The following is an 8,195-nucleotide window of genomic DNA, read 5'->3' as shown; positions in this document are numbered from 1 at the left end:
AAGACATCAAAGCAACAAGAGACACAAGAGCGTGATCTAGATAAGATTTTGTAATTCATATACCATGGTCTAGTCTAGCTTTTTGTTTTTCTTTAAGCAGGGTGTAATAATGAGGTCAGCAAGCAGTAAAAGCAGCATGCAACAGCAGTAACATTGCAGTCCCATGGTAGTCCCAGCTACCGAAACTTCCCGAACTACATTGACCTGATTCCCTTTTAGCCAGGGATATGTAGGAAACCTTTGAAGCAAGGTTCGGTTAAAATCTTTCAAAAAATGCTTCCCACGGAGTATTCAAACAGGCAAAAATCGCTTGTATCCACTCACTTTATCTTTGCACGATAACTCTTCGTGTTTCCGGACAAAGAGGGGCAGCTGTGAGCACGCGATTTTTGCCTCATACGAATTACTCCAAAATAACTCCCGAAATTAGGTCTTTTCTTTAATTATGTGGAAATATTGTACGATTTTCCTGTTTGTTTGCATAGGCATATGTGCGTGTGTAATTTTATTAATGCATTTAAAAATACAAAAAATAATATAATGTAATATGTGTTGCATGTGCATTTAGGATTTAGTTTTTCAATTTAGGAATTAACAGGTTTGTTTTACAAAAAGAAAAATCACAAAAAAATACGTAATTATTGTAATTTTGTCATTTAAATGTGCCTTTGTGTGATTTCATTTTCTTTAATTTACGTGTTAATTATTGTAAATATTAATTAATATTTGTAGTTGTATTTAGATTTTACAATTAATTAGGATTTGTATTTAAATCAGAAAATTAAAGAAGAAAAGGAAAAGAATTCAAAAAATAAGGAAAAGATTCGGACTGGGCCTATTTTAGGCCCAAAAAATTTTGCACTTCCTACCCAGCCCAGATCTGTCAACCCAAAAGCCATCAAACAACGTAGTATAGGGCAGGAGCTACGTCGTTTTGATGGTGCCGTCTGGGTAATCTCAAGACAACCAAACGACGTCGCATTGGCATTTATCATCTGGACCGTTGATCAAATAGATCCGACGGTCTAGTTCAGTTCTTTCATTAAACCAAACGACGTCGTATGATTGTATTTAATCAGGACCGTCCATTGATTCTTGATCTAATGGTTCCAGGCCTTTCCTCATGACCCGACCCACCTGCATCTAAGACCGACCCAATCCCCATTAAACCAAAACGACCCCGTTTAGTTAAATGAATTGATCCAGACCATAGATCTTACGTGATCCAACGGACGAGATCAGACCACCCCTCCCCTATATAAGTTAAACTCCTACCCCAGCCCCCTAAACAAACACCTCCCCTCCCTCTCCTGTTCATCATCGTCCCTAAGACGATGCCCTCAAACCCTAGCCACCGTAGCTCCCCCTTGCCTGAAACCCGGCGGCAACGACGCCGCCGGTCACCACCTTAACACCCCTGAACCCCCTCGATCTCCTTATCCCAACCATCACCATAACTCCCCTCGAATCAGGCCCTAACTCTTCGAATCTTAAATCGAAGGTGGGCCTGAGGACACGACCATCTCCGATGGCCACCAAACCAACACCCAGTAACCTTCCAGTCACACCCAACACGGATCTTCAAACCGTTTGGCTCGAATCATCTCAGATCTTCTCGAATCTTCATTTGAAGATTCGAGCCAAACATGAACTCATCCAGATCCGTCCCAAATTCATACCAAATGACCCCTAGGCCTCCCTCACCCCTAAGTCATCATTGGTTCCCTTCGAATCTGCCCAAAAAATGTTCGAACCCCAAATCCGAAGAAAAACAAAACCCTAAAAAACCAAACCAGGGAATCTGGCCAAATTAAATAAAAGATTGGGGTCTAATAGACCTTAATCGAGGTATTCTCAATTGAGAATACTTCGATTAAAGTCTGTTCGACCTCAAAGTGCCCAAATTTGGATTCGAGCTGGGGTTAGAATATTTCCGAGGTATTTTATTTTATTTTTGTATTCATGATTTTCTATCTATGTATCTGATTAATTTAGTTTTATTAATCTTTTCCATTTTCCTAGCAATTAATTCTGCTCATCCTCAGTGGACTTTTATTTTTGTCCAATTTTGTCATTTGTTTATGTATGCTATGTTTGTTATGTGTGTAATCAATTAATAAGTTGCGTCGATTAATTAGTTTCCATTTAATCCTTGATTCTAGCCATAACACTGAAATTTTTTGAATTGCCTGTGTTCATTGGTTGCTGATCAATGTTAGTTATAATATGTAATCGTTCGATTGAGCTTCATTGATTAGTTTGTTTGTATAGATTGAATCATTCAAAATTCTGTTTGGTTTTAATTAATTACCCGATTAGTTAAAATTCTGTAAATATTGTTCTGAATTGGAAATCTTTGTATCTAATGTTTTTCTGCATTAAAACCTTAGGATTTGGTTATAGCTGTTCAATCAGAAACTAGTGTTGATAATTAAGTTTGAACAGATTGTAAAATCTGTTTTGTGTTGGATTCTGATTTTTTGTATTAGGGTCAGTATTATTGAGAGTTTTCAGGAGTTAGTTAAGGGTTAATTTGGGGAAAATAAACTACATGAATACTTGTTTAAGGGCTGCTGAATATTTAAACATGTTAGTGGACTGATTTGAGACATTCCTAAGTAGGTTTGTGTAAAGATAATATACAACTAATGGTAGGGTTCAATAATGTATTTGTTTAAAGAATACTGGGGAACAAAAGAAGATGGGGGGGGGGGGTGAAATTAAGGGAAAAGGTGTCCTTAGTGGCTGATTAAATGAAAAGCAGTTTTAGTGGCAGATTTTAGTGGAAAAATCTGTTTTGAATAACAAAAGGGGTCCGGGCAGTAGGCTGGAAGAGGGGGAAACAAGTTGTATAAAAGGGTGTGTTGGGATTGATTTTAGAACACACACAGAGAAGGAGAGATACTAAAAAAAACAGAAGAGAGAAGACGGAGAGATACAAAAGACAGAACACAGAAAAATAGAAAAGAAAGAGAGAAAAATCAGAAAAAAAAACTTATAACCTTACATTATAAGTTAGAGTGTTAAGGTTGATTTTGAAACTGAGAGTTTTTAGGTTACATCTTCCTGAGTTTTAAAAATCAGAAATATTGTTTCTTCGTATCTGTCCGGATTTGTTTGGTGATATTGTTTGGATTGAATCTGGAGTTTCTTGAGGTTACTGCTTTGTTTGTTTTTTTTTACGGATTTTTGGGGCTGTTTAATCTGCTGAATTGCTGTATGCGTGCTACTGTAAATATTGCTGACTTTCATATTTCTCTACTGCTGGTTTTTTGCTGCTGCTACTGCTGAACTTTACCTCTTTTACCTTCATTTCCAGGTATATATATCTAGACTCATGTTATTGCAAAGTTGCCATGTTGCAAAGAAATGAAATCTGGAATTCTAAATATGTCCGCTATCCATTTAAATTCATTAGTTGAGTTTCAATTTTTAGTCAACTAATATAGCTTATGCTCGGTATGAGAGCTATTAGTCCATCAGACCTCTTTGGAAGTTAGTATAAGCTTTGCAATAATTCTACTTATTTCAAAATCTCATTAAGTATAGTTATATTTGAAATGTCGAGACAGGGGACTTGGTAGAAATTTGACTATTCTTTAAACTTTGTATTTAGACCATGATTAACTAAGTGCTTGGTAACATGAAAATATCGAGGAACCACGCTAGTAAACTTCCTCAAGCCTAATACTGTTTAATTCTAGTTGACATAAGTATTCCCGTTTATACAAAATAGGGCCTAATAATGGGGGATAACTATAAGTGAAAGGCGAATCGATATAATTCGTTACGATTAAGATATTGGAATATTTCGGATGGTTCAGATGTGTATTTGCGGTATATGTAATGTCATTTTATTAAATCAATTTGTAGATTAGTTCGCTTTCTTAACAACAAATGGCCCATTTGTTTTAGGAATGCGATTAACTCATTTCTTATAAAAATAGTATATAAAAATAATGTCAATAATTTTATAAAGTACAGATTTAGTATTTGTAAATAGCTTGTATAAGTCGAGGTAAAAATTGGTTTGATTTTATCTATCCCAAACTCAATCATCGTAAGCAAATTAACCAAATAATTAGAACTTTGGACTAAAAACAAGTTGTGTAGAAGAAGGTCGGATTTATAAATACTAATTGCAACTTTTTAAGTCAAAGATATACAAAGTAGAGTTTGCTCCGAATAGAATAATGGAAATTCTTCGAAAACTATTAGTTTGCTTATCAATTAAAATTTTCTAGTTTTACACGTAATTCGCTTTGGTAAGTTTTCAAACATATGCACTTAGTCTTAAGCCTAGGAAAATAATAAATAACTTGTGCATATAATTATCAAGTACTAAAAATACATAAACAAAATACGGATACTGTATTCACGATAAAAATGGTAGCTTTAGTTGCACGTTATTTATTTTTCATCTCATTAATTCTTTTAGCTTGAATAGTTTTGAGGTATATAATTCACACGTTTAAAATATAACCTGTGGTCAACACCTAATAAATTTTGATTTTTTCAAGAAATCTCGAGGCATCCCATTCGATGATTTCCCATGGCTTTCATATTTAAAAATAGATGGACATAATAAACATTTGTAGAAAATTTATATTTCCATCAAGAATATTTTGTGTAATTGGGGACACGTTCGCGTGACATGATTACATTTCTAAAGACAATTCGGAGTATGCGTTCGCGCAACTTCGAGTAAACTTTCTTAATAAAAGGGGTTTTTCGGAGGTTATTAAATTAATTTATTTCATATAACCCGAGATGTGTAGTTCACTATTTAATCATACAAGAGTGACGAATGTGCGTAATTTTATTTTAAGCACGCGCAATTTCGGCCATAAATTCATTTTTATAATAAAAAATATAAAAAAATACTATCAATCTTATTGTGTACACATATGCGTGACACGGTTCTTTACAGTTATATAAAAAAAAATACGAATATACGTACGCGTGATTCATTTCAAGATAGGTCTATAATTGTAAACAATCTAACCAAAAGCGGTAACAAAATCATGCAACAAGAAAAAATGTATTTAGTAAATCAAGATAATTAGGCCAAGTACAAAAATAGTTAGGCGACCGTTCTAGAACCACGGAATTCGGGAATGCCTAACACCTTCTCCCGGATTAACAGAATTCCTTACTCGGATTTCTAGTTCGCAGAATGAAAAACGGAGTCATATTTTCCTCGATTCGGGATTAAAACCGGTGACTTGGGACTCCATAAAATTCCCAGGTGGCGACTCTGAAATTAATAAAGAATCCCGTTTCGATTGTCCTTTAATCGGAAAAACTCTCTTTACCCTACGCCCTCCTCCGGAATGTTGCGTAAAGAAGAGGTGTGACAAAGTCCAAGGGCCATCGCCAAAAAAAGGAGTTCGACTTCGATCGAACAACGACAGGTTAAAATTTCGAACAAAGATCAAAATAACACCCTTAAGGCCAAGGGCCATCGCCAAAGAGAAGAGTTCGACTGCGATCGAACAATGACGGGTTAACATTTCGATGAAAGTTCGAAATAACACCCTTAAGGCCAAGGGCCATCACCAAAGAGAAGAGTTCGACCTCGATCGAGCAACGATGGGTTAACATTTCGACGAAAGATAGAAATGACACCCTTAAGTCCAAGGGTCACCGCCAAAGAAAAGCATTTGACCTCGATCGAACAACAACGGGTTAACATTTCGATGAAAGATCGAAATGACACCCTTAAGGTCAATGGCCGTCGCCAAAGAAAAGCATTCGACCTCGATCGAACAACGACGAGTTAAAATTTCGGTAAAATTTCGAAATAACACCCTTAAAGCCAACGGCCATCGCTGAAAGAAAAATGACTTCGCCTAAACCAACGGTAGTTTGGCCCCACCCGGATGACCTAAATCATGACTGGCTTCGTCTAACATATTGGATACGTTATATAACCTCATTTTAAATCAAGAGCGAATCTGCTCAAAGCAATAAGTCATCTATCTACTTCGCCCAAGTAGGTAGATCAACGACTCCATTCGGACTCACATAACGAAGTCCTACTCAGTCCGTCAGAGATCAAATTCCCTAAAAATCAAGTATACGGGAATCCAAATTTCATGCCAAAGTTATGCAAAGCAAAAAGAAGGGAAGTGCAAAAGACATACACCGATGAAAACTTCTTTTTATTCCAAGCAGTTGCACAAATAGTCACAAATTACACACGGCTAAGGCCAAGCAAGTCCAAAGGAAAAAAGAACAACACAAGGACAACAAACCCAAAAAAAAAGAACAACACAAACAAAGATAAACAACTCTTTCACTCGGCGTCATCACTGTTGCCCTCCTCATCACCATCTCTAAAAAGTCTCTCTTCAGCATCAACATCTTTGTCGGCCTCCGGCATCGCAGGATCATATCCGCAATTAACACGAGCCTCTCGTGCCTTAGCCCGTGCTCCTTCATATGCATCCTTAGAAGCAATGCCTGCTTCCCACAAACTCTTGTATATGTCCCGCTGTGCTTCGGCATGTACCCAGAGCTCGTGTAGATGTCGGGGAACAACGGTGGAGGTAGATTCAACTTGGACCAACAATTGCGCCTTCTCGGCCTCAATAGCAGCGACCCGATCCCCTAAAGTCAACGCTTCTCGATCGATGTCACTAATACGCTCTTTTAGCCTCGCCTCTTTAAGCGTCATCATCGCCCTCTCAGATTCCTGCTCGGATTGAAGGACGTGGATAGTGTTCTCTAAAGTCGCCGCCCTCGCTGAAGCCAACGCACAATCACTCTCAATGTTCTCCAACCTGGAAACCTTTCTCTCTAGTTCAGCTAACTTTCCCACGCATTCCGCATTCATCGCCTCGACCCTAATGACATTCTGGTGCATCTCGGACTACATTGACCGCACCTTCGCTTGAATATTCTCACACTCTGCGACAACCCCTTTACACAACTCAAGTTCTTCGTCCTTTGCACGAAGTTGCTCCTCGAGCACGCTACTCCTGCGAATGGCTTACATCAACTCCTGATCCCCCTTCTCCAGTTCCTCACCAAGGGATCGATCACCAGCGTTTGCCTTCAGCCACTCGTGCATCTCATGACACTTGTTGTGGTAGAGCCGATACTTCTCCAACATCATCAGGAAAATCTTGGCCCGAGTGTCAACCTTACGAGCACTCTCGATCTCCACCATGTACGTCAGAAAAACGAAAAGATGGGTTAAGTCCAAGATCGCCAATGATGAAGAGAACATAAAAAAAAAACTTACCCTCAAGCCCATAGCGGCCACTTCATGCATCAAGTCAACATCGTGGACGTCCTTGAGAGCCTCGCTCTCGGCGGCAGAACACAAAAGGTCAAATTGCGGTACCAGGTCTTCTGTATCCCCCAAGAGGTTAATATCCAACAAGATTTCAAGTATACGGGACGGGCCTCTCGCATGTACCACCGTACGAGTAAGGCCCTCTTCAAACATCATGACGTAATCATGATCAAAATCAGACTCAGATTCGTAATCATCAACCACGATGCCTTTTCCCCTTTCTGCGGCCGAAGAAGAAGCATGACCTGGTCCAGAAGATGAAGGCCCGCCCAAAGTAACTGCAGTGGCCTTGGGACTCTGACTCCTCGGCGCAATAGTCTATGGTTACTTATAACGGCTGGAGTCTCTATCGATGGGTTGGGCACGATGATCGACACAATCTCTACAGACGGGTTAGCATCGTTCCCCATCTCAGACTCCATCAAGGGGATTCTGAGTCTAGGAATAGCTCCGTATGATAATTTTGGTATTGGGAGCGCGATCGGAAGTGAATTCGGAGGTCCGTGGGTCATTTTGGAGTCATTTGGCTAAAGATAGAAATTTAAGATTTTTGAGAAGTTTGACTGAGAGTTGATTTTTTGATATCGGGGTCGGATTCTGATTCCGAAAGTTGGAGTAGGTTCGTAATTTTAAATATGACTTGCATGCAAAATTTGAGGTCAATCGGACGTGATTTGATAGGTTTAAACATCGAAAGTAGAAGTTTGAAATTCTAAAGTTCATAAAGCTTGGATTGGAGGTCGATTCGTGGTTTTAGCATTGTTTAATATGATTTGAGACCTCGAGCAAGTCTGTAATGTATTTTGGGACTGGTTGGCATGATTGGTTGGGGGTCCCGGGGACCTCGGGTGGTTAACGAATCGAAATGGAATTTTTAGAAAAGGCTGAAGCT

Source organism: Nicotiana tabacum, chromosome 7, assembly GCF_000715075.1.
Source record: "Nicotiana tabacum cultivar K326 chromosome 7, ASM71507v2, whole genome shotgun sequence".
Lineage (NCBI taxonomy): Eukaryota > Viridiplantae > Streptophyta > Magnoliopsida > Solanales > Solanaceae > Nicotiana > Nicotiana tabacum.
The sequence above is the reverse complement of the archived record's forward strand: the minus strand, read 5'-3'. Positions refer to the sequence as shown.